This window comes from Sarcophilus harrisii, chromosome 3 (genome assembly GCF_902635505.1).
Source record: "Sarcophilus harrisii chromosome 3, mSarHar1.11, whole genome shotgun sequence".
Taxonomy (NCBI): domain Eukaryota; kingdom Metazoa; phylum Chordata; class Mammalia; order Dasyuromorphia; family Dasyuridae; genus Sarcophilus; species Sarcophilus harrisii.
Genome location: NC_045428.1, coordinates 542,956,310 through 542,983,789, shown reverse-complemented (window position 1 = coordinate 542,983,789; position 27,480 = coordinate 542,956,310). Strand labels below are relative to the sequence as shown.

At 41.7% G+C, this 27,480-nt stretch overlaps 1 long non-coding RNA gene across 3 annotated transcripts in view; it reads right to left on the bottom strand.

Annotated features, from left to right (window-relative positions):
• LOC116422779 overlaps positions 1-27,480 on the bottom strand; it is a 62,588-nt gene that overhangs the window by 13,556 nt on the left and 21,552 nt on the right. For 2 of the 3 annotated variants that reach the window (XR_004233314.1, XR_004233313.1), the window contains one exon: positions 6,587-6,687. This is a non-coding gene — a long non-coding RNA (uncharacterized LOC116422779). Of the gene's footprint in view, positions 1-6,586; positions 6,688-14,769; positions 14,824-27,480 lie in introns of those variants that run through there. The other variant, XR_004233315.1, reaches the window with a different exon arrangement.

Below are 27,480 nucleotides of genomic sequence, written 5' to 3'. Positions count from 1 at the left end.
AAATCTACCTTCTTTTCAGCCTTAAAATCATATGTTCTAACACTGTATTCTCAAGTCCCTTCTAGTTCTAGCAGTCTTTGTTCTAGGTTCTAGAATTCTGTTCTAACCTTTCCAGTTGTAATCTTTTATATCCTAATATTTTCTTTTCTAAGATTGCTTCGAGATCTAGCCTTTTATGTCCTAAAGTCCCTCTCAGCCCTCATATTCTCTGTGCTTAATATGCCTTCCAGCTCTCAGTTTCTGTCTGTTCTAAGTTCTAACGTTCCATACTCTGATTCCATCAAGATAATATTTTTTTCCCATCTACCTCATCGAGAACCAGGTCCTTCCAAAAGAATCCAACCCGTCTCTTCTTCCAAAGGACAGCTTATCTTTCTCAGGTCTGGATCACATCCCAGGGCTGGGACAAAAGCTGTTTTCCCCACCCAAGCCCCAAGCCCCCTCCACGGCCCACAGCCTCAGGGACTAAAATCCCATTTTTGTTCTTCTATGGATCCTTTTTCAATCCCCAGCCCTGGAAATGCCCTTTTCCCTCTCCTCTCCCTCTCCACAACAACTCCCCACTCCCCACCCCCTGCCTAGGCTGACGGTCGTCGGGGATACCGTCCAACTTCTGCCAGGGACCAAGGAGAGAGAAGTATGACAAGAGTCATTTGTCAGACACAATGCCGTGGCTTCTCCCGCATAGAGTCACACCAGCCTGTAATGAAAGGAGGCAGCTTCTGGAACAGCCAGCAGCTTTGAAAAGAACACTCACACTTGTTTATTGTTGTCATTAATATTAATGGTGGATCCCGTAAATATTCACATAATTGGATTAATATCATTAAGGAATGCTGAGATCTCAAAGCACTTCTAATTATGCATTTAATTAGGTATTTCAACCCTGTTGGACGGCTTGCCTGTACCCTAAACTACACTGTTGTTGTCCATCTTCCAAATCTGCCACCCCCTTTATGCTTTTGTCTGTGGCTGTCCAGAGGATGGTATATTTTCCCAGACGAGAAGTCAGGACCCCTAGGTTGCAATCTTCACTCCGGCACTGACTTCCTATGCGATTTGCAGCAAGTCCCTCTCTTTCTCTGGGTCTCAGTTTCCCCACCTGCCAAAACAATGGAGTGGGGAGAGGGAGGGATTGGTCCCTTGGAGTGTTCTAAGGCCCTTTCCATCTCTGTTTTTCTGTGTTCTGTGATTCTCCCGAGTCTCTTCCAGTTCTAAATCTATGATCCTATGATTTTCTCAGGCCAAAGCAAAGCCTGGATTGTGACTGCCTGAATCCATGGAGTTTTATCACGAGGAGGTTGGGGGATGGGAGAGCCAGAGCCAGGGGCATTTATTTGTTCCCTCAGCTCTGACATAGCTTTTTCCTCATGTAGCAGTGGGATGCAATGAACAGAACCTCCATTTGGAGTTAAATGACTGACTTTCCTCTCTTTACAATTTGTGCAACTTTGGAAAAGGTCTTCCCCTTCTCTGTGACTCGGTTTCCCCCCACACTCTATTAAAATAAAATAAAGTTGGACTCAGGAGCACAGTGGAGTGGAATGGGCATTGGGCTAACTGTTAGAAGACCAGTCTCTGAAGCGTTTCTCTGACACTCTTCTGATGACCTTGGGCTGGTCTATTCTTTACTATCTCGGAGCCTCAGTTTCCTTATCTGTAAAATAAGGCAGCGGAACTACCCTCCAAGCTCTAAATGCCCTGATTTCCACTAGTGCGACAGAAGTGGCTCCAAGTTATATTTGAAGGTTTCCAACTGAGATAGCTCAAGTAGAAGAAACATTATATTTTCCCCAAAGGCCCTAATTTCCTGAAGAGTCAATAAAAGACGTTGTGTGATAGAAGTGAGAGGGGGGAGGGAGCCACTTATTAAATAAAAGCAGAATGCAAAGAAAGACCTGTTAATGACATCACTCTTCTCACCAGCCTGTCAATTTCGGGGAGTAATAAGAGGATGGCTAACAGGTTAATTGCACATAAACCGATTTAATAAGGGGACTTATTTGACTTTGCAAGCCTCCGTGTCATTGTTTCCTACTCTAGTAGATGGGGCTGACGGAGAACGCCTCGAGTGGGAGCACAAAGGCCACTAGACCACGGGAGTCCCGGGGTTCAAATCTCAGCTCTTGCCAATTTAGCAGCCGCGGGACCTTGCCCCTGTGGGCAGCCTCACGTTCCTCATCTGTAAAATGGGGGCTGTCATCCACACCCACGGGACCCACTTCCCTCCCAGGGTTCTCGGGAGGGTCAAGCAAGAGAATGGATATAATCACAAAGTGAAATGCTTTTGTTATGAATAGTACTGGGAAGCGCCGCAGCCCGCGCTGGAGGCCCAGCCTGCGTCTCGGGGTATTGCCTTCCTCGGCTGAGCCCGCAGCATTGGCTGCGATTTCTAAATTGGGACTTTCGGATTTTGCACCTTATTCTTCTGACATGCTTTACTGCCCTGAAGCCACTTTGCAAAATTCATCGCGGCTTTCACATGCTCCGCTGCTTCCTGGGACCAATTCAATCTTGAACAATAGCCGCGTGAGCAGAGGAATAGGGGAATGGTACACTGGAGAGGCGGCGGGGCCGGGCAAGGCGGGGGTGCCTCCGCGACCCACGGCAGACAGCAACGAGCCAGCGCAGGAGCCGGTATGAAAAAACATGAGCTCGTCCTGCTCGGCCCCGCCGCTGCCGCCAGCGCCGCCGGGAAGGCCGGCTAGGGGCGGAAGGGCCGGCCGGCCGGCCGGCCGCTCGGGAAGCTGGGAACAAAGCACTCCCGAGAACCGACCTCCATGGGGTCACCCCGCCAGGGACAGGCTTGGGATTTGAGAATCAGAACAAAGAATGCCAGAATGGGAGAATGCAGAGAATATGGGAGAGAGAATGCTATAGGATTTCAGCGCTGACAGGGAACTGGGAGTGTGGAAAATTAGGGGAAAGGGGAACAGTACCTACTGTGTGCAAGACACTTTCCAAGGACAATCCCGCGTTTTAGGTACTAGTATCATCTCCATTCTACAGATGAGAAAACCGAGGCCTGCTCTCTCAACTTCTTTTGTCCATTAGCAGAACCTATTGCAACAGCAATCCAGAGGGTTTTTGGAGACTGGAAGTGAGATCTATGTATTTTGTGAATTGCCAAGAGCTGCAAGATTCAGGTGTCTGTTAACACCATTGCAGATGGATTCTGAAATTCTGAATACAGACTTGCCTAAAGTCTCACAGTTAGTAAATAGCACATGCCAGAAATCAAACCTAGATTATCTGTAAATTCAGGATTTTTTCTACCTGACCTACCTTGTTCAAGTGTCTTTCAGAGGTCTAACCTAGATTTCTGAGCCCTGAGGCCATTCTTGAGGAGTTTTAGACCATCTCTGAAAGAGAAAAAATTTGGTCTTCCAGGGGAGCCTGCTCCACAGTCCCAGAGCTGGCAGGCTAAGGCCCTTCTTTTTCCTGCCAGGCATTTCACAGACACACACACACACACACACACACACATTGTGACGTGGGTCAAATGGAACTGTCTGTAGGGGTGGGGGGAGGCCTGTCTACAGTCCCTCGGAGCGTTCACATTTTTGCAGCTAGGGAAGGAAGATGACATGTTAGCCAAGCTATGACGGTGTTTTGCATAAATGCTAATTTATTAATTACCATTTACGAAGAGATGCAATTAAAAAAAGTTAAAAATTTTTGCTTCAGAATTAGTGAAGCAGATGCCCCCCCCTCCAGTCTGTCACAAATGGGTAGTCTAGCCAGGAAGCTGCCATGAACTCCATGTTCCCACCATTCATCTGGGGTCAGAAATAGAGCACCTGAGAAGAAGCATCTTAGATGAATGGGTGCTAGACTGGGAGTCTGGAAACCTGGGGTCAGATCCTAAGGCTGCCTCTGGCCTGATGGGTAATTGTGGAAAAGCCCCTTTCCCTTTCAGTTCCCTCCCTTGTCTCAGTTCCCTCCCTTGTCAAATGAGAGAGGGAGACTAAATGAGACTAAATGATCTTAAAGTGACTTTTAGCTTGTGTGAACTGCTTTTCACCTTCTTTTTGTATTTCCAATGCTTGGCACATAGTAAGCACTTAATAATGCTCGTTGATTGATACCCACAAAAAGTTCAATCTCATTCATGAAGGAAACCAAGTCACATATACACACTAATTAGTAGAATGGGATAAGAGCCAAGAAGAGGTTCAAACAAAATGCTCAGGTGGGGCAAATGGAGATGGGAGAGGGGAAGGAGAGGTCTCATAGAGGAGGTATTTAACTGCCATTTGTGACTATGGAGACTTGGGTGAGAAAAAGGATCAACAGAAATGGTCAAATAGACCCAACATGACTGAAAGGGCCTCCAGACACCCCAAAGGCTCTCCAAATCTCTGCATTAAAGAAGGGAAACTCACAAAGTCAGCAAAGGACTCCAGCACTCTGCCTCTCCTCCCCTAAAAAAAAATATCCTGCAGAAGGTATGAGACTGATTGCTGAAAAGCAACTCATCCACTTGCAGAAGAGTCAGCTTTTTACCTGACTGTGATTTAAACCCAGAGAAATAAAAAAAGTAATGAAGAGAAAACCTGAAACAGGGCTGCAGGGGACAATTCTTGCTGTCCACATCTCCCTGCTTTCTTGGTCCAGTAGCAGAAAGATTGCACCAGCAGCCCCTGAATTTCTGGAGTGGGGACTGAAGCTTATTTATTTTGCACGTAGCCAAAGATTAGGAAGTTGCCAGCACTTGCTGACATCACTGCAGCTGGATGCTGAGGTTCTGGATATATATATTTATCCATCTAAAGCTTAGATCTGACATTGTTCTAAGGTATCTTCTGTGTCTGATATCCTTTGTTCAATATGCTAACATCCCTTCTCACTCTCATTCTACAAACATTCTCTCTTCTATGTGCCAAGATCTCTTCCAATAATAATAGCCAGGATTTATATAATGTTTTAAGGTTTTTAAGGCACTTTTGTATATGTTCTTTCATTTGATCCTAACAACTACCTTGGTAAGTAAGTGCTATTATTATCCCCATTTTACAGAAGAGGAAACTGAGCCATGGTGAACTTAGGCGGTTTGTTCAGGGCCTCAGGACTAATGTCTGAGGCAAGATTTGAATTGGAGTCTTGTTGTGTTGTTGATTCCAGGGAACCTAGGTGGCACCATAGTGCACAGAATGCCACGCCTGGAATCTGGAAGCTTAAGTTCAAATCCAGCCTGACACTAACTATTAGCCAAGTCGCTTAACTTCTGCTCCTCAACTATAGAATGGGTATGTTACTAACACCTATCTCCCAGGATTGTTGTAAGGATCAAAGGAGATATTTTTAAAGCACTTAGTACGTGACACATTGTAGGCTCTTAATACCTGCTTATTTCCTTCTTTATATCCTATAGCCAATGATTCTTTCCCCCTGACCCACCCCATCTCCACCCCTCCAACGGAGCCCAGTATAGCAGGAACCAAGGAAGGGCAGGACTGGTGCTGAGGACACATTTTGATGGTGGCTGCCCTTTCTAATTGCCCACAGTCTGATTTATTTCTTTTTTAGCTCACTACCTTAATTCCATTGGACTCGGGAAAACTGATAGCCAGGGGAGGCTCAGGGGCCTGTGTCCCTCAGGAAAATGTTCTGCAAAAGCCACAGTTACCCCTGGTGAGGGGGTGGGGAAGGAATGGCCAGAGGAAGTAGAGGGTCTTTGGGTCTGGGGAGGGACTCACCAGGGACTTCAGGGGCTCTGAAGTCGTCAGAAGGGAGCAGTGGGTCCCCACAATGACCAAAGCTCCCTTTGTCCCAAAGGTCAGGAGCACCCAGCCAGCTGTGGGGGAGTTCCGCTTCCCCCCTCCCCCAGCCCACGGCCCAGATGTGCGTGTTTGCACAGCCGATGGGGTATACTGAGGGGGCCTTGTTAAGCAGGATGAAAGCGGGGCTTGTGGACCGGCTGTCGGCCTCCTCCCCACACCCCCATGCCCGGCCCGCCCGACTCCATGACACACATCCAGGAATGCTACTGCCACTGGATGGATGGAAACCTGCTCCCCCAGGCTCTCTGACTTTCCCTTTCATTAGAGCTGCCTCTCCCTTCCATGGGAAACATATTTTACAGATCAAGAAAGTGAGTCCCAGGAAAACTAAGTAGTTTGCCCAAAGTCACCTAGCTAACAGTGCCTGAAGTAGGATTCAGATTTAGGTCTTTCTAGCATCAAATCCAGAGGAAGAGAGAGAATCATATATCCACAAAAACCAGATGATTAGAAATCAGCTAGTCCAAACTAAAACTAGGGCAGGGCAACTGGTACTTTGCCCCAAGGGCAAATTTTTAAAGGACATCAACATTGTTGTCCCAAGAGCTCTTCCTTCCCTGCATACCCTATCCTACCCTACAGTAACAGTAGCCTTTAGAATATAGAATATCCTACCTTCCCTTCCAACACATTACAAATGTCACTGAGTCCCAGAAAACTTCTCCTCCCCTCTTCCAATATAGAGATACTTCCAAAGGAGCCTACCTCCACCTCACTTGCCACTTGTCCCAGGTGCAGAAATTTCTATTTGCATCATTTTATGGAGGAAGAAACTAAAATACAGAGAAGGGAATGGTGCTTACCCAAAGACACATTTCAAGTGAAGAAGCTGAGGGAGAATTTGAACACAGACCTCTTGACTCCCAGCAAGTCCATTTTTGCAATACATTAACTGAGCCATGGCCTAAAGTTGAAAATCACAAAGAAAAAAATGTGGGCTTAATGTATTCATTAATAATAACAATATCAACTACAACCAACATTTATATTATTTAACATCCATAAATAGCATCCTCTACAACTGTTATAAGGCCTATAGAAATAGTAGTATTTCCCCAAACTGAGATTCAGAAAGGTGCAGCTTACTTATTCAAAGGTACTTGGCTAAGGCATCCCAGCTAGGACCAAAATTCCAGGATCACACTGAACTTACTATAATGATAATAATAGCACTTTACAATAACAAATACTTCTTATAATAACCTTGTGGAGTAGGGGGTATTATTACTGCCATTTGACAGATGGGAAACCAAAGCTGAGATTTGTTAAGTGACTTGCTCAGGGTCACACAACTGATAAATATCAGAGGCAAGATTCAAGCCCAGAGCTCTATTTACTCTACCACCTAGCTGCCTCAACAATTAGAGCTTCCCAAAAATTTTGTAGAAGTAATGAGCTTCCCTCCTCTGGGAGTGTTTCAGCAAAGACTGAGTAACTCTGTGATGGACACTATAGAAAGAGGTCCTCTGAAAGATCGATGGAGAGGGGAAGTGTAAATTAGAAGTCTCAAAAGACCCTTACTTTTCAGGTTCCTGATTCTGCTTCGTCCATGAGTTGGTTGAATGAAAAATGCCCTTTTTAGATATATTCTATGAGTGATACCCCATAGGCCTCCTTCAACATACTGTCAGTATCAGTAGCCCATCATTCTCTCCCTGCTCCTTCCATGATGAGAGATCGGGGAAACCAAATGGGCTCTAGCCTGGGTTATGCTTTGGCTCGTTTACCTCTGTTAGTAGGAAACAGTGTTGGGGCTGAGCTCTTGAGTCTGGAGGCATGGTCTTGCCTTAATGAAAGAATAATAACAGTTCCCATTTCTAGAGTCTTTTAAAGTTTACAAAGTGCTTTGTGCCCAACCACCCAGTGAAGGAAGGAATACAAATTTGTGGAATAGCACAAAGAACGTTAGACAGAATGAGACATATATTTTTTAGACATGGTCAATGAGGGAATTTGCTTTGCTTGACTATTCATATTTGTTATAAGGGTTTTGTTTTGCTTTGCTTTTTCTAGTAGGAGGTCGGGAGATAGGAAACAGAGGAAATAGATCTTTATTTCAATTTTAAATTTAACTTCAAAAAACAAAAATAGATTTTTATTTGGATTAAAAATTAAACAAATATATTGAATGAAAATGAGCTTGCGATTAAAAATTAAGCAAACATATATGTAGAATAAAAAGAGAAAAAAATTAAATAAACATATGTAAAGTAAAAAAAAAAAGAGTTATCCTAAAAAAAAAAAAAGAAAGAAAAAGAAAAAACTACAACATTAGACTAGTACTCAGAAGGCCTGATTGGACCACTTGTTGGCTACCAGATCCAGAGCAAAGAACTTTGTTTGTCTAAGGCTCTACAGGGAAGTTACAAAACAGAGGAGGCATTCTTGCATTACCTACCTCCCAGTGGGGAGAGAAGTGCTTTGTAAAAGTTAGAGCTCTATAGAAATAAAAATTATTTTTACAAATGAGGATCCTGGGGACACAATCATAAATTTAGAGCGGGAAAGAACCTTAGAGGCCACCCAGTCTGCCATGTTTCTTTTACAAAGGAGAAAATCAGGGCCTAGAAAGATAAAATAATTTGCTCAAAGTTATACATGGAAAATCTGGAATTTGAAACAGGTTCTCTCATTCCAGATTCAGCACACCATTCCACTGAATCATATTGCTTTAATTGGGATAGCTAAGTGCCTTGCCTATGCCCCAAATGATACACTTATAAGCACTGGATCTTGGATTAGACCTCAGGTCTCCTACTTTCCAAGGCCAGTGCACTTATCTTCCCTCCTGGCCTCTTGGACCAGCTTACACCAGTCTTCCACATCACTACTCTTGGCCACAAGACTCACCACAGATGTGGGTTTATAAACTTTCTTCTCTTACTGGAGAATGATCTTCTGAAAAAGGGAAAAGACTAAAGGAACATGATCACTACCTTCAATGAATCTGAAGAGCCTGTAGTTTCTGACTTGACCAAGAGAGAAGTTTTGAAAGCAAAAAGATGCTCTCCAAATTGGCCTGAGAATCACAGAAGGAATGATTCTAAGGGACTAAAAGATTTTAGCTTGAGTAGCTGATATTGCTGAATTTTACTTATGGAAAGAATCAGCCCTATCTACATGTGTTTGTTCAATCATTTTTAATTCCTGTCTGACTCTTTGATCCCATTAGGAGTTTTCTTAGTAAAGATACTGTAGTAGTTTGCCATTTCCTTCTCCAGCTCATGTTACATACAAGGAAACTGAAGCAAACATGGTTAAAGTGACTTGCCCAGAATCACATAACTAGTGAGTGTCTGAGTCTGAATATGAACTCATGAAGATGTGTCTTCTTGACTTTGGGCCCAGCACTTATATGTAGAAAGTGTATAAAGCCAAACCTAAGTCAGACACAGGCACAGTACACTTTTCATTCAACAAAACCATGGACTAAGCAGAATCAGGAACTTCCGATTTATACATCCCCTCTCCATCAGTGTTTGAGAAAACTTGTTCATGAAGGGGGCAAAGACACATATAGAAATGGGGCAGGGTATTGAAGAAGGAGTCAGATGAGCTCACTGTGGCAGATTCAATTCAACATTGCTTAAGCTCACACACATACACACACACACACACACACACACACACACATATGAAAGGTAACACAATCCCTTGCCTCAAGGAGCTTACCTTCTACTGAGGAATACAATAAATGAGAGGTGTGATGGGGATAAAATATTCTAGGGAAATTTGAGGAACATGGAAAGCTTCTTATTACCTGAACCTTGAAGGAAGATTTCTACAGGTGGAACTAAGATGCTGGAATGAGGGAGTATTAGTACAGCCTTCCTCCCTTTCTAAAACTGCTGAACAGCAACTCAAAATCCTAAACCCAAAACCTCCTTTTCCAAGAAGTCTTCTCTGATCTCAATCCTCCCCCTCTCCCATCTCCACAGTAAGGATCTTTCCATTCAGATCTCACTTAGTCTCTACTTTGCCATTCTCTCATAAACTTGTCCTTTAATACTATGTATCATAGTTATATTGGTAGACTGTGAGCTGCATGAAGGACTGGGCAGACATACACAGTGTTTTACACAAAGGAGGTGCTTCATAAATGTTTGTTGTTTCTGCTGATGATTTCCTGGAATGAGGGAAAAGGAGGGACATGGGGAGCTTGACCTGTGAATCTGTATGGAAAAGAAGAACTTGACTAGGAGATAGTGAATCAGTTCTGTTGGACTGAAACCAAGTGTGCATGGTGTATAGATAGGGTTAGACTAGAAAGGTGGATTGGAACCAGATTGTGAAGCAATTTGAATGACAGGCTAAGGAATAATATTTTATCTTGGAAATAATAGGAAAAAATAGGACCTGGGCAAGTCACTTAACCCCAACTGTCTCAGAAAAAAAAAGAAAGAAAGAAGAAAGAAAGAAAGAAAGAAGAAAGAAAGAAAGAAAGAAAGAAAGAAAGAAAGAAAGAAAGAAAGAAAGAGAAGTCACAGATGATTGTTTTGTTTTTTGAACAAGGGAGTGCAAGGACCAGAGGCACTGGGCTTATATAATAAATAATTAGAATTATTTATATAATATAATTATTATATTATCTATATAAATATAGAATCAATCAATCAATATTTATTTATTTATTAAGTACCCACCATGTGCCAGGCACTGTGCTAAGCACAGAACCCAACAGTTCTATGTTCTTTCATATTGGTTTGTCTTATTTTATCTTTATCCTTCATTCCTTAGTAAAGCTTTTTCACTCTAAACATATCTCTCATGGATTAAGAAGAATTTTTGGCAATATCTGGTAAATTTTTTTTTTTTTATTTAATAGCCTTTTATTTACAGGATATATACATGGGTAACTTTACAGCATTAACAATTGCCAAACCTCTTGTTCCAATTTTTCACCTCTTACCCCCCCACCCCCTCCCCTAAATGTCAGGATGACCAGTAGATGTTAAAATATATTAAAATATAACTTAGATACACAATAAGTATACATGACCAAAACATTATTTTGCTGTACAAAAAGAATCAGACTCTGAATTATTGTACAATTAGCTTGTGAAGGAAATCAAAAATGCAGGTGTGCATAAATATAGGGATTGGGAATTCAATGTAATGGTTTTTAGTCATCTCCCAGAGTTCTTTTTCTGGGTATAGCTAGTTCAGTTCATTACTGCTCCATTAATGACCAGTAGATGTTAAATATATTAAAATATAACTTAGATACACAATAAGTATACATGACCAAAACATTATTTTGCTGTACAAAAAGAATCAGACTCTGAATTATTGTACAATTAGCTTGTGAAGGAAGTCAAAAATGCAGGTGTGCATAAATATAGGGATTGGGAATTCAATGTAATGGTTTTTAGTCATCTCCCAGAGTTCTTTTTCTGGGTATAGCTAGTTCAGTTCATTACTGCTCCATTAGAAATGATTTGGTTGATCTCGTTGCTGAGGATGGCCTGATCCATCAGAACTGGTCATCATCTAGTATTGTTGTTGAAGTATATAATGAATATCTGGTAAATTTGAATGAAAATGTGATTCTTTTGTGAATTTCTCCTTCCAATTTCTTTTTTTGTTAATGGCACTATCATCTTCTCAGTTCTCAACCTTGGAGTCCTGTCTGGAGTCATCTTTGACTTTCCTTATCTCTCATCCCCATTGTCTAATCCTGTAAGAAGTCCTGTCCATCCCACTTTCACATCTCCATTCCATTTACTCCATATTCAAGGCCAGCAGCCTAATCATTATCTCTTCACTAGTCTATTATAATATCTCCCTGCTTCAGGAGTGTGCTGGAGCCAGAATTAACCAGCTTGTTAAAATCTTAGTGAGCAATTAAGTAGCAAACAATCACTACAAACTGGGCTTGGTTTATTACTTTTTCAATTGTCTAGGCTTCAAAAAATGCTAATACTAATGGTTAAATGTAAAAGTGTGTGTGCATACATGTTTTCCCCTGGAAAACCTGATTGTTAAACATTTACCAGCATACTCCTGCCCTACCTCTAGCCATTTTCCTTGCCAATTCATCTTCTATAGCAATTTCCAAATTAATCTTCCAAGCTACAAATAGAACCATATCACTCCCTCATTCAGAGACCTTTAGTGACTCCCTATTGCCTCTAGCTTAAGAAGTAAACTCTTTAACCCAGTCTTTAAGGCCCTCCCCAAATGGTTTTAAATTACTTTGATTGTACTAGTCAAATTGAACTACTATCTATTCCTTGAGTTCTACCGGACATATCCCACTTCCAAACACTTGCACATACTATCCCCCTTATACCCAGAATCCTTTCTATTTCTGCTTGTAGCAGTACTCCTCCCATACTTCTTCCCATCTCAGCCCTTCCTTTCCTGTAAGGCCCAGCTTGAAAGCTGATTCCTCCATGAAGTTTTCCATAAGTTTCTCTCCATTCCTCCCAGCTGAAAGTGATCTCTTCAAATTTCCTTAGACCATTTTGGTCTCATGAACGGCATTCCAGAAATATTCCCTGATGACCAGTTTCATGTTATAACTTCCAACCTCCATGCTTTTGCATAAGCTATGTCTCAAACATGCTTTCCTTCCTTCTCTCCATCTTTCAAAATCCTCTTTTTTTGGAGACTCAGCCCAGATGCCCTCTCCTCTGTTCGCTGAAAAATATCTCCCTTCCATATTTTCCTAGAGGAGCTTACCTCAGTCTTTCTTTTGCTCTCTCATATATCCTCTTTTGTAGGAGTGATAATTACCTATGTACATACATTTTCCACTACCTCCAAGTAGAATATTAACTTTTTGAGGGTAGGGACTGAGTTTTTGTTTGTTTGTTTTTTAATCTTTGTATCCCCAGCACCAAGGACGGTGTTTTAGACTTACCCCTTTTTTAAAAAATTTGTTGAAATAAACTAAACTAAACAAGAAGGGAAGGAGTGGCAGATCTCTTATAAGAAGGAGCTTTTAATTTCATTTGTTTCTGACCTCCTCAAGGAATAAAGAACCCTCTGTAGATTAAAGTAGGCTAGACAGCTGTTCAGGAAAAAGGAACTTAGGTTTTAGTTATCCTGTTCTAGAAAGAGCATTGAATTTGAAGTCAAGAAAGCTGTTTGAATCCCAGCTCCATCACTTACTAGCTGCGTAACAAGTCATCTTACCCTTCCAAGCCTCAGTTTCTTTATTTGTCAAAATAAGGATAAAATAATACCTGCTATGTCTTCCTTGAAAAGCCATTACAGGAACCACCTGAATTGTAGTAAATATAACATTTCTTAGACTTGAGGAGCTATCTAAATGTTAGACAATACTATTTTCCATCCACTAACATTGTCTTTTGATGACTCTGAGTTACAGAAAGCAAAGCCAAAAGAGAGCTCTGGAACTTTTCGATAAGGTGTAAAGTCTTCAGTGAGAATCAACCTAGCTAAACTAAGTGAGGCTTGTGTCAGAAACGACCACATGATTTCGCATTTTGACCACAGCAGTTGATAAAAGGCATCTATCTAACTAAGCAGGTAAGTGGTACCATGAATAGAGCATCAGTCTTGGAATCCAGAATATCTGAGATCATATGTGATCTCAGACATTTGTCAACTGTGTGACTCTGGGCAAGTCGTGTAGTCCCTATTTGCCTCAGTTGTTCATCTGTAAAATAGGGACACACTGGAGAAAGAAACGGCAAATCATTCCATGTTCTTTCCCAAGAAAACCCCACGAACAAACCCCATGGGGTCCCTTAGATTCAGACACTGAACAACAACAACGTCTATTAAGTTATTGAAGGAGCTGAGCTCCCTATCGATAGCGAGAGTTTCGTCCCTCTTCTTCCCCCAAGATCACAAACTTACAGGAAGCTGAACCTGAAGTGAGGAGAATCTGGGTTCAGCTCACTGGCTGCTCAAGACACAGGCAAGTCTCTGCACCATCTGAGCCCCAGGTTTTTATTCTGACAGGACGATAACGCTCTCTGTAATATTTACCCCACATGGCGCCTGGGAGGATCGAATGAGCTCATGGATGCCAAGAGCTCGGGGAAAAGATGCGCTCTTCCTATGAAGCAGTTTGTTAGGGGCCTCAAGAGGTAGAGGGAGGAGACTTTTTCCTCCTAAACTAAAGGCCTAAACTGACGCAACATCCCACCCTCCACCCCCACCCCCAAGGACTGCCACCCTCCCACCAGCCCGCCAGAATCGGGAGCCCTCTCGCCAAAGCTCTGGAATCCGGGTCCTCCGGGCAGGGCGGGACCTATGGGAAGGGAAGCCACCCCCTCCTCTGCCCAGCCCCGGCCCCCACGCCTCAGAGTCCCCCACCCCGGGCGGGCCATGAATCCACTTCTCCATTTAATACCCTAAGTAGTGCACTCTGCATATGAGAAACCGCAGTGTTATCAGAAAGCATTTCAAAAACATATGTTTCGCCGAAATGTGTTGACAACTGCAGAAGCCAAGTTTTTGTGAAGTCTCAGGAGTTTAGCCATGACAAGCAGTATTAATGAATGGAATTAATTAAAAAGCATTTCCAGATGAAGAGGGTCTGCGGCGGCCCGCGCGGCTCCATACATTGGAGGGGGAGGGGGAGGGGAGAGGCGTATTATCATTCAGTCATTTGTAAGGAGAGAGTTTGCCTTCCGAGACCCCCACCTCGGGCCGGGCAACGCTGGCAGCAAGCCCCTCCACTCCTCTTCCCAGTGGGCTAGAAGCGGGAGAATAGGGTAGGGGGTTGGAGAGGAAAGGAGCCTAAGAAGACTGGGCGGAGGCAGAGCTTGGTTGGGGGGTGGGGGTGCTGCAGACAGGGTGTCTCAGAGCCTCCCTCTGCTACCTCTCTCCCCACTTCTCCGGGGGTCAAGGTCGGGCCCGCCCCACCCCTCCATTACCCTGCCCTCTCTATTCAGTTCCCCAAGTCCCCCCTCCAGATCTTTCTTCCCCACTCAGTTTCATCTCCTCCCTCTTCCCCTCCAGGTCTCCTTTCTTTCTCTTCCCCTTCTCCTCCCCGCCCCACACTTACCCCTTTCTCCCCATTCCTTCCAGTTCCTCGCTCCATTCGCATCCCAGCTCCTCCCTCCCTCCTCCCACCTCACTTCACCCCCTCTCTCTACCCACCAGCTCCTCTCCTGATCCACCCCTCTTCCCCTTTCAGTGGCCCTCTCCTTGGGCCCTTCCCGCTCCACTCCCTCTCCCTTCTCTCCGTTCTCTCCAGAAGCCCCAACATCTCCTTCTCTCCCAACGCCCGCCCGCACCCCAGCTCGGGGCATAGCTGTTTCCCCGCATCACCAATCCGTGAACCCCCTGAGTTCACTGAAGGCACTAGGGCTTTGGGGGAGGGAGATTTCTAGAGAAGCAAAGAGCTACCAAAGAAGGCGAAGATGGGGGTGGAGAAGCGGGAAGAAGCGAGGAGAGGGGTTGGGCCCCGCTGTCAAACGGAAGGGGGAAAAGAGACAGGAGGAGGAGAAAGCTGCGCTAAGCTGCCCCTTCTGCTGCAATCTTTTCCTGAGAGTCGATTGCAGCCACCCGGGCAGGGCCTGCATCCAGGAAACACTCCAAAGCTGCCCTGAAAATGCAGGGCAAGGGTCTCTGGATGTAGAAACCCGGAGCACGAGATACCAGGACTGAGGTCTTCCAGGTAAAGGAGCCGCAGTCTCTCTCTGGCCTCCTGATGAATACGCTCCTCTCTTTTTGCCACTTATCTTTTTCTCCTCTTTCTCTTCCCCTCCTCACTTTCTGATGATTCCTAGTTTCTCTGCTTCTCCTTTCTCCCAATGCCCATGTCTTATCATTGCAGTAGATGACTTAGTGAGGAAAAAGATAAAAAGAAAAAGTCCAATATTGGGAATGAGAAAAGCTTGATTCTAGTCCCCACCCAGCCACTACAGTAACTCTCTTCGTGACCCTGGGGGAATGACTTTCTCTCTTTCTCTAGACCTTAATCTCCAAATCTGTAAAATGAAGCACAAAATCCAATGATCTTCAAAGTCTCTTCCACCCTAACATTCTCTAGTCTGACATATTAAAATAATAATAGTTTACATTTATGTATTGCTTTAAACTTCTACAAAGCACTTTCTGTATTCTAAGGGTCCTTCCATCTGTAACCTTTATGACCTATAAAATCCCTTTGGGTTTGACATCTATATTTTTTTTTAATTTTTTAAAGCAGAGCTTTTTTTATTCTTTTTTTTTTCACTTCCTAATTCTCTCCTTTCCACTATCTCCTACCATTGAGAAGGCTTTTTTAAAAATTGCAAATATGAAGTCATGCAAAACAAATTTCTGCATTAGCCATTGGACAGAAAATAATCTAAGTGCGCTTCTACATCAAGCATTCTATGTTCTAAGTCCCTTCTAGAGCTAATATTTTATAACCAAAAGTTTCTTAAAGTCAGACATAATATGTTCTGAGGATAATCCTAAATCAAATATTCTAGGTCCTAAAGTCCTTTTCAGCAGTAATATTCTCTATTCTAATATCCCTCCCAACTGTGATATTGTATATTCGAAGGTTTCTTTCTCTCAGCTCTCCCATTTTATGTTTTAAAATCTTTCCTAGCACTAATATTTTATAATCTCAAGGATCTTCCAGCTCAAACATTCTCTATTCTAAGGGTACTTCTAGCTCAAACATTCTAAGTTCCAGGCTACTAAATCCTGCTCTGGCCAAGACTGCACTTCAAGATGAGAAAGCGATTCCTCTCCCACCAGCATGCCCTGCCCCACATCACCATGGGCAGAGGATAAGGAGAAGGTTATATATACCCTCCTGGAAATTTGCCAATAGTTCCACTTAACTTCTGATATAAGAGCAACCATTGCCACCTCTAGCAGCTCATCAGGTCATCAACCCAACAGAAAGAGGAACCTCTCTCTCCAAAAGGACAACATGGTGCCTAGTAGGACAAGAAGGTCCCTATGAATCAGTCTTGTTCAAAGCTATCTCTGCTGTTGGTATTGCTATTTGGAAGGGTAGCTTATAGCCCTAATGGGACCATTGCTGCAGGATGTTCATTAGAAATGGCAATCCTGTTACTCAGCCTCTCCCTCCAGCCCCCACACATCAATATTTAATTTAATTATCCATGTTGTGGTGCAAGTCACATCTGATTTAGGGGATAACCATACTTATTTAGTAATGAGAGATAGCATGTCCCAACTGTCACCTCTTCTACTGAGAGTCAGTAAAGACACCCATAGAATGTCAGAGCTGAGAGAGACCTTAGAACACAGAACACAGAACTGCTCTTTAGAACACAGAATATCGGAAATGGAAAGGATCTTACTACAGAGAACGCCAGAACTCAGAAGAGACTTAAGAGCATAGATTGTCAGAATTAAAAAGTACTTCAGGGAGCATCTTATCTAACCCATTCCTTTTACTGACAAGGAATCGTGAGATCCAGAATAGGAATACAATTTGCCAAAGCTTGCACGAAATATTAGCAACAGATCTGGAATCTCCCAATTTCCATGCCAATGTTCATTCTAATATTATATATTTACATGTGTTATACATACACATATTTACATATGTAATATATGTACTTGTGTGTACATATGCATATGTATATATTTGTATATAAATATGTTTTGCTGCATGTATGTACATATTTATATGTATATGTGTGTATTTTGTGTATGTATGTATTTGCATAGGTGGATATATGTATTTGTATGTATGTATATGGTGTACTTGTTCATATGTGTTTGCATGCCTATATGTATGTTTTATATGTGTGCATGTATATACACATGCATGTCATCTACCAATGAGGAAGTTGAGATTTTTCCACACCTTGCCGTTCCAAAGATTCCTTAGGATGCCAAGAGCACTCCCTTCCCAAAAAACCTCAAAGCAGTCATGGACTATTAGAGAATCCTCAATTTTAACTTATTTTATATAGAAGAATACCAATGCCCAGAGAAGGGAAAATACCTGCTTAAGGTCACACAGATAGTGCCTTAACTGGATTTTCTGAACGGTTATTAGCCTATACTGAAGTTTCAAATAGTACCAAAGAAAAAAAGAAAAACTCTACTCCTAAGGCTGTCCTTAAGGACTTCCAAAGGAGTACAGTCTCGGGGAAAGCTCCAAAGAGATTCACTTAAACCTGTAGTTCGCTACAAGGGCTCAGTTCGGGAAGGTAAGGTCAGATATTGGCTAGGGTTCTCTAATCTGAGTTCCTATAGCCTTAATGAATGAAATAAAATGACATCTCCACTTTTGTTTCTGGCCAGGATGAATAATTTACATGTCTCATCAGTGTCTCCTTCATCCTAGAGGAATTGGGTGGAGTGGGGGAGGAATTCAAGTTGATGGGTTGTGAGAGGTCCTTTGTCCCTGTGCAATGGTTCCTCTCTGTCATTTCCTCTCTGTGTATCACCAGAACAGTGACATACATATATTTTCAAACTTGATCAGATCCCCAGTTCCCTACTCTTGTTTCCATCTTAACCCCTCCATATTTTTATGGCCCACATGAACCATGTGAAGATTCTAAAAATCACATAATTTCAGAATAGGTCAAGGAGTCTAATCTTGGTCAGAAAGCCCATATCTGACCAAGAATTCCCCTTTCAATAATCTAACAAGAAGTTATCTAGTCTTTTCTTGAAGGCCTCCAGTGAGAGGGATCCACTAGTCTCAAAGCAGACCATTCTGCTTCAGGACAAGCTCTCATTGTTAGGAAGTTTTCTCTATCTTCAATCCTAACTTTGCCTCTTATGACTCCCACTACATCCTTCTGGGACCAAGCAGAGAATATCCAATAGTTCTTCCACATGTCAGTCCTTCCAAAGGAATCCATTCAATTCCTTCCAATTCAACATTTGTTAAGCACCTGCTATGTGTAAAACATAAAAACTTGAATATAGTTATTATATGCATCATATTTTCTTTTTTCTTCAGACTAAACATCCCCTAATCTTTAAAACTTCATATGACATGGCCTCAAGGTTCTTTGACATTCTGATCCCCTCTTCTGGGCAATAGCCAACTTATCCTTTCAAAAATATGATACCCAGAACAAAAAGAAACCATCCAAACAGAACCCACTCAGTGTACTAAAGACTTCCCTCTAATTCTTTTAGGATTTCATATAACACATGAGCTGCCAATCTGGTGCCTCATATTATTGTTTTGATAGAGTAGGAGTTTCTTGAGGACAGGGACTGTTTCATTTTTCTCTTTGGCTACCCAGCATACAATAGCACTTGCTAAATGCTTGTTGATTGGTTGATTATATGGCCTGTCTACCACAAAATCACAGAATCTTGGGAACGGGAACCATCAAATCCAATTTCTATCTGAGCAGGAAACCATCCCTACAGCATCTTTAGCAAATGATCATTCACTTCCCTTGAATAACTCATTTGATGGAAGCAGCTCACTACCTCTTAACAAAGCTTTTTCCACTCTAGAAGAGCTCCACTTGACCAGAAGTTTTTCCTTAAATCATATCAATACTTCCCCTCCCCCTTCTTTTCCTAGTTCTGCTTCCTGGAGCCAAGCAGAATACTTCTCTTGCACATGATGTCTCTTCTCTAGGCTAACCATCCCCTTGTTTTTCAATCACTCTTCATATGGCATGCTTACCACCTTACAAACTAAGTCAGAAAACCATGGCTGTGGGCTAAAATGAAACTGCATTATGGTGGGAAAATAGAAACTTTAGCTTCAATCTTGGTACATCCTAAATTTAGGTCTTGCCCTTCTGCAAATCCTTACTGCCTGAACCCTTCCTGAGATGCTGGAAAGCAGGGAGGGCTCATAGAACATAAAATGTATAAGACGGAGGAAAACATAAAACAGAACATCATGATATCAGATAGCTTAGAAAATAGAATACTTAACTAAAAGGGATCTTAGATTACCAAATTTTGAAGCTTCAGTGGCCTAGGTGTACCAGATCTAAAACTATATTATAAATCAGCAGTCACCAAAACCATTTGGTATTGGCTAAGAAATAGACTAGTTGATCAATGGACTAGGTTAGGTTCACAGGACAAAATAGTCAATAACTTTAGTAATCTAGTGTTTGACAAACCCAAAGACCCCAGCTTTTGGGATAAGAATTCACTGTTTGACAAAAACTTCTGGGAAATTTGGAAATTAGTATGGCAGAAACTAGGCACTGACCCACACTTAACACCGTACACCAAGATAAAGACAAAATGGATTCATGATTTAGGCATAAAGAATGAGATTATAAATAAATTAGAAGAACATAGCATAGTTTACCTCTCAGACTTGTGGGGAGGAAGGAATTTGAGACCAAAGAAGAACTAGAGATCATTATTGATCCCAAAATAGAAAATTTTGATTATATCAAATGGAAAAGTTTTTGTACAAACAAAACGAATGCAGGCAAGAATAGAAGGGAAACAACAAACTGGGAAAACATTTTTACAGTCAAAGGTTCTGATAAAGGCCTCGTTCCCAAAATATATAGAGAATTGACTCTAATTTATAAGAAATCAAGCCATTCTCCAATTGATAAATGGTCACAGGATATGAACAGACAATTCTCAGATGAAGAAATTGAAACTATTTCTAGCCATATGAAAAGATCTTCCAAGTCATTATTAATCGGAGAAATGCAAATTAAGACAACTCTAGAAACCACTGTCAGATTGACTAAAACTTGTCAGATTGGCTAAAATGACAAAAAGATAATGATGAATGTTGGAGGCAATGTGGGAAAACAGGGACACTGATACATTGTTGGTGGAATTGTGAATACATCCAGCCATTCTGCAGAGCAATTTGGCACTATGCTCAAAAAGTTATCAAACTGTGCATACCCTTTGATCCAGCAGTGTTACTATTGGGCTTATATCCCAAGAGATCTTAAAGGAGGGAAAGGGACCTGTATGTGCAAAAATGTTTGTGGCAGCCCTCTTTGTAGTAGCTAGAAATTGGAAACTGAGTGGATGCCCATCAATTGGAGAATGGCTAAATAAATTGTGGTACATGAATGTTATGGAATATTATTGTTCTGTAAGAAATGACCAGCAGGAGGATTTCAGAAAGGCCTGGAGAGACTTACATGAACTGATGCTGAGTGAAATGAGCAGGACCAGGAGATCATTATATACTTCAACAACAATACTATATGATGATCAATTCTGATGGACATGACCCTCTTCAGCAATGAGATGAACCAAATCAGTTCCATTTGTTTAATAATGAATAGAACCAGGTACACCCAGCAAAAGAAACTGGGAAATGAGTGTGAACCACTACATATCATTTCTAATCCCGCTGTTTTTGTCCACTTGCATTTTGATTTCCTTCTCAGGTTAATTTTACTTTATTTCAAAGTCCAATTCTTCTTGTGCAGCAAAACAACTGTATGGATATGTATACATATATTGTATTTAACATATACTTTAACATATTTAACATGTATTGGTCTACCTGCCATCTGGAGGAGGGGATGGGGGAAAAGAGGGAAAAAGTTGGAACAGAAGGTTTTACAAGTGTCAATGCTGAAAAATTACCCATGCATATATCTTGTAAATAAAAAGCCATAATAATAAAAAAAAACTTGAAGTTTCAGTTAGATAAGATCTTGGAACATTAAATATAGAGAACTAGACTAGATTCTAGAACATAGAACACAAAATATGAAGGGATTTTGGCAAACTGAAGATAGATTGTTAGAGCTGGAAGAGACCTTAACACATAGAATATCTGAGTCAGAGTAGATTTTCAAATATTTAGCATAAACTATCAGAGCTGGAGGTGGAAGGGACCTTCATATATAGGATAGCCTTGTTTGCCAAGGTCCTTCTTAAAATGTGATGGTTAAAATGGAGCACTATAGTACAGACATGATCTGGCCAGGGAAGTGGAAAGCAAGACTATCACTACACATTCTGAATCACAATCTCTCTTAATAGACTCTGACAATGAACTCTTCTAACTATCATATCACCTTGTTAACTAGAACTAAGGAAATGTATGCCCTTTGTCCAAGAGCTAGCCTTGCTAGATGCAAAGGGACTCATTAGTGAAAATCATTTACTAAGATATTAAGGAATCATGAGCCAAAGCAGTGGCTGGAGCTCCCACCCTGATGAAATCATATATCTTTGAGGAAGCAGTTGCAGTTCATTTATAGCATTTTGCGAACCACTTTTTTCCCAGCATCCCTGTGAAATAGATTCTGTAAATATTGATATCTCCATTTAAAACATGAGAAAACTGCAACTCATATAAATGACAACTAATAAGAAGGAGAATCCAAGCTCCAATACAGGTGTCCTGTCCCCAAATCCAAGGTTTTTTCCATTGTGTCAGGCTAAGATGGTATATGGCATAATGCCTTGTGGCGTCCACAAGATGCCCATGGAGCAAGCACCTGACTCACATGCAGGAAGAGGTATTAATGAGCAAATGCACCTGGGCCCCTAGTCTTTAGAACTGGGACTGAGCAGGCTCATGGTCCAGAGAATTTGATTCTTGGTCAGCTCAATCCTTGGTTTTCATGAAGACAGAGCAACAAACTGCCAGGATATAGATTGATGCAATCAAACCCAACCCAATCTTGCAGCACAGAATGACTGCCATCATCCATCTGCAGTCTCACATCTGTTCACAGTGATGTCCATTTGCAGAGTAACATATGTCTATAACAGCATCTGTCCACAGAATGAGGTCTATCTACAGTGTGGACTTGTACTTCAATGTGTTTTCTATCTTCAGGGAAACATCTGTCCACACGGTGGCTTGTGTTTCTTGTGTGACATCTTTCTGCAGGGAGAATATCCACCCTTGGAGATGTGTGTCTTCAGAAGGATGTCCATCCACATTGTGTCATCTGTCCACAGGGGAACATCTGTCTACAGTATGACATCTGTCTGCAAGGGAACATGTGTCTACAAGGTATGACATCTGTCTACAGGGGAACATCTGTCCAGAGTGTGACAACTATCTGTTAGGGGTTATCTATCTTTAAAATGATTTCTGTATGCAGTGTGACATCTATCTACTAGGGGGGAAGGGGAAGAGAAGACATCTGCCCTAGTGAAGTCTGTCAACAGAGGCATGTCTGTCCTGGTATGACATCTGTACCCAGGGGAAAATCCATCCATAGCACTCTGCCTGTCCCTTGTGTGACTTTCCTGGCAGTGGTATTTTGCCTAGGCTTCTGCTAGTCTCAAGAGGATCCCTGAAGCAGGATGTGACCTCTTGAAAACCAGATGTTTGTACCTGAGGCCAGACACATCTGTTTCTTCTGCTGTGCAAGTAAAGGCATAGGGAGGCCCAAGAAAAGGGGGAAGAAAGGGTAGGTGCATGTCTCTTGCTTGTAAAGAGGTTGCTGCTTATGCATCTGAAGTATCCAGTCATAGCAATGGCCTCCAGGCTGTCTGGAACCCAGCCAATGGGTGTCTCTTTGATCTCTATACCTGCTGAATAAAGCTGCTTCCCCTCCATCATGGGCTATTCTCATTCAGTATCTTCTGGTTTTAGACTCTTAGAATGTTTTTAAGATCTCAGAAACTCTATAATCCAGTTCCCTACCCATTTTACAAAACAAGGAATTAAGACCAAGAGAGAAGAGAGACTTGTGAAGGTGACATAGTTAGGAAAAGGCGGAAGAAGCATGACTAATACCCAGGCATCCCTAATCTTGGCCCCATGTTCCTTCCACTACCCCACATACTCTTTCTTCTAACCTCTTCCCACAATGCTTTCAGGTCCTGCTTCTTCATGGGTGACTGGCCTTCCTTAGCTCTTCATCGTGCTAATCATCACCTCAGAGAGTAGGTAAGCACCTGTAAGCAGAGAAAGCTGAGGAAAAGCATCCATCCCAGCCAGAGGCCACCAAAAAAAAAAAAAGCTAGCAGTTAGGGACAGAGTCTCAGTCTGGGTGTCAACACACAAGGTATCAGACCTATCTCAATCGTTGTTCTCCCATAGAATGTGGTACATTCTCTTTATTTCTCTCCTTCAATGAAGCTGTGGGAGAAGGCTTTGAACAAGGTGGGGAAAGGGCCCTTGGTCGAAGAAAAAGGTATAATCCCTGCCCTTTGTGGGCACCCAGTAAAATAGAAATTATACAGATGTGTCAAAACAATATAATAACATCTGTAGAGTGACATATGCAAATACAAATATAAACTGAATTCAAAATTGTTGAGGGGACATAGGGTTAAAGGCTTATATGTGATTAATTAGGGAATTCTTGGAATGTCAAAACTAGAAAGTACTTCAGAACATAGAAGAACTGGCAGAGATCTTGGAACACAGAATATCAACACTGGAAGTGACCTTAGAATATACAACATCAGAGCCAGAAGCAACCTTAAAACAAAGAATGTCAAAGTTGAGACATGAACATAAAAGGTCAGTTCAGGAAAGGACCTTAGAATATAGAATTCAGAGCTTAAAGGAACCTTTTTTGTAATGTTGTTCAGTCATTTTAATCGTGTCGGATTCTGTGTGACTTCTTTTGGGGGTTTTCCTAGCAAAGATACTACAGTAGTTTACCACTTTCTTCTCCGGATCATTTTACAGATGAGGAAACTGAGGCAAACATGGTTAAGTGACTTATCCAGAATCATACAGCTAATAATTGTCTGAAGTCAAATTCTAATTCAGATCTTTCTTACTTCAGGCATGGCACTCTAGCTATTGTATTATCCAGCTGCCCTATTTGGAGGACCCTTCGAATACAAGAAAATAAAATTTCAGAACTGAAAGTTAGAGCATAAAGCATTTGAGTTGAAAGCAATCTTGGAGACCACCTAGTCTAAGCCCTCCTTTTACAAAAGGAGAAGCTAAGATCTCAAGAGGAATAATAACTGTAATAAACTGATGGCCCCTTAGCCCCGTTTTGAAACCCATTGTGCTTATCAGATTCATAGGATAAGGATTTTGGCCTCCCTTATGGACAGAGCTTTTACTACTAACCTCTCTTTCACAAAGCTATATACTTTCTCTAGATTATTCAGTTCCATGCCTATCACATCCATTATGTCTGTGATTCAGAGAGCTTCTACTTTACAGAAAGTTTCCACATTCAGGCCCTCTGTGATATTGTGACAACTGTCACTCCCAGACTGAAAACAAAACTGGTTATGACCAGGACAAAAGTTTATTTCTTTACTGATTCCAGGATGAAGTGACCTCAAGAAATCCCTAGCCAGAAGTCTTCTTTCCCAAAAACCCCCCAAAGGACACCTCTAAATAAAAGTTCCTTAGCCAATGAATCCCATATGCAAACTACTCTGACAGTAAATCAGTCATGTTGTATGTTGTCTAATAAACTGTAAGTACCTTGAAGGCAGGAACTGTCTTTTGCTTTTCTTTGAATCCCTGATACTTAGCACAGAGTCTTGCACATAGTCGCTTTTAAATCCTTTTTTTACTAATTTGTTGGTTCCTTTCCTTTTTCTGTTCAGTATTAAATCTTGGCCTCCCCTTTCACCTCCTAGATTCCTCCTTTGGAGTAGGATAGTGGAAGTAAATGGAAGGAAAGGATGAGTAGTACCTAAAACCCCACCATGAATGACCCCATTATCTTTGAAGAAGGAGTGATCAGAAAGCCTTTAGAAGCTGGCATCCTGAACTTGCAGCTCTGAGGTTTAGGAATCCCGCTAGAGTATAGCAAGAGTTTTGAGTCCCTTTTCCAAGGAATATAGTTATGCTGTCTTTGATGGTTAATTCAATATCAATTAACTAATTGCTAGCCTCCCTCTAAGTAGACTTTATTCAACAGCAGCCTAGGGGAGGGAAGGAAAGGTGAAGGAAAGCCTTCAACAAACCAGGTAATACATCTTAATCATACAGCTCTAGCTACTACTTCCTCAAAATAAATGGCAACAGATAGTCTCTTCCCAATTTATCCCTGTGATTTCTGTGGCTCTCAGACAATCCCCAGAAACCTGGATATGCAGGAAGATGGGGCTACTTTCCAGATCAAAGTTCTTAGAAGTGGCTCTCTGAAGAAGACTGGGACACCAACATGGCCAATAGGGAAATCTTTTTCTTTCCTTCTTCCCATCCCCAAAGTTCTTATGTAATTAGTCTAGGTAAAGCCCAGGTAAAGGACAGCTGTTTCCTGTCATGCACTAGGTTGTGGACTCTGGAATTTTCAGCACCATGGCCAGGGATGTCCCTTATTGAGGGTGGGTTGGGGACACTAGGAAAGGGCGAGGAGAGAGGGGATTGCTGAGGAGGTGATGAGCAAAGGATGAAGCATCAAGCAGCAGCCACACTTTGGAGTCAAAGTAATTGATCTTCAAAATCCTACTCCCACCATTACCACCCTATTGGGGAATGGTCTCTGGGACCTGAGACAGGGACTAACACCATTTTATTAAGAATGGAGAAGGAAGGGAGACCAGAAGAGGATCCGGCAATAAATATTTATTGACACTCTGTTTGCCAAGAACTCTAATAGACACTATGGAAGGAAAAAAATTATCCTTCCAATTTATCCTTGTTACATAACAATATACGTATAGTTACATAATATACATTATGACATATAACAGGCACATGTGTATCCATTTGTAACATAAATGTTACTGTTTGTATCTGTTATTATAATTGTGTGTAATATCAGGTATTTACAAATAGGACTCAATTAGTGAGGATAATAAATCCCATTAAGCAGCCACATTCTTTGAATTCACATTGCATATTTCCATTGCACTGGAACCAGTTTTCTTATTTGTCATATTTCATGACTTCAGATTTCTAATTTTGAATCTATAACTTTGAGACTGGATGATTTCAAGTAATCAACAGACTTTGTGATTGTGAGACTTGGTGATTTCAAGTAATCTAACAACTTCATGGGATTCATTGTTAGCACCGGTCGGGACACAGCTGTATATTAAGTATGTTTGTGCACATATACCCCAGACTGAAGTATATGCACTCATATAACAGAATATTATTCCTACATGTAGATATGCAGTACATATGGAGATATCACGTGCATGTATGTCGCATATAGAGATAGACTGCAGGTGGGCTGGGGATACATTGCAGAATATGCACAGATTACATAATATACATTTTGTGTTTTCCATGTGTAATGAGCATGGAACAGAGATGCTAGGTGAAATTGTGTAGACATTGTGACTTATCTTCCCCAAATCAGAAGAAGAAACTGAGATCAACAGAAGGGGAATTTTTGCCCAATGTCACACAGACAGGAAGTAACAGAATGGTTTGCACATACATGTAAAATTATGCACATGTAACATATAGGGGCATGAACTGAACAGAGATGTCATTTGCACAGGTGTGTAATAACTTCATGTCTTTCTATACAACTGATTTGTATATGATTTTAAAGTAAAAAAAATCTTCCCTCTGATATCTCAGTCTGGGGATGGTAAAGACATTTTCATCGATTTCACAATTATGATGCAGGTGATTCTAGTTTTTTGCATCCCCTTATCCCTCCAGACAAAAAGGACCTGTTCTTAGTGCCCCAAATTTGGAGTCACAGAACTTACATTCAATGCCCAGCTCTGGTGCCAGTTACCACCGGTATGACCTCAACTATATTACTTTCCTCCCCTCATTTCTTTGCCTGCAAAATGAGAGGATTGAGCTGGATGATCTCTAAACTTCCTTTCAGATTTCTAAGTCTTTTCCCTAAAATATGATTCTGAACCTAAGCCCAGAAAAGAGGCGAGGGTAATCTCTGTTGAAATATAAACTCTGTAATAAACCAAAATTGAATGCCTCATAATTATAATA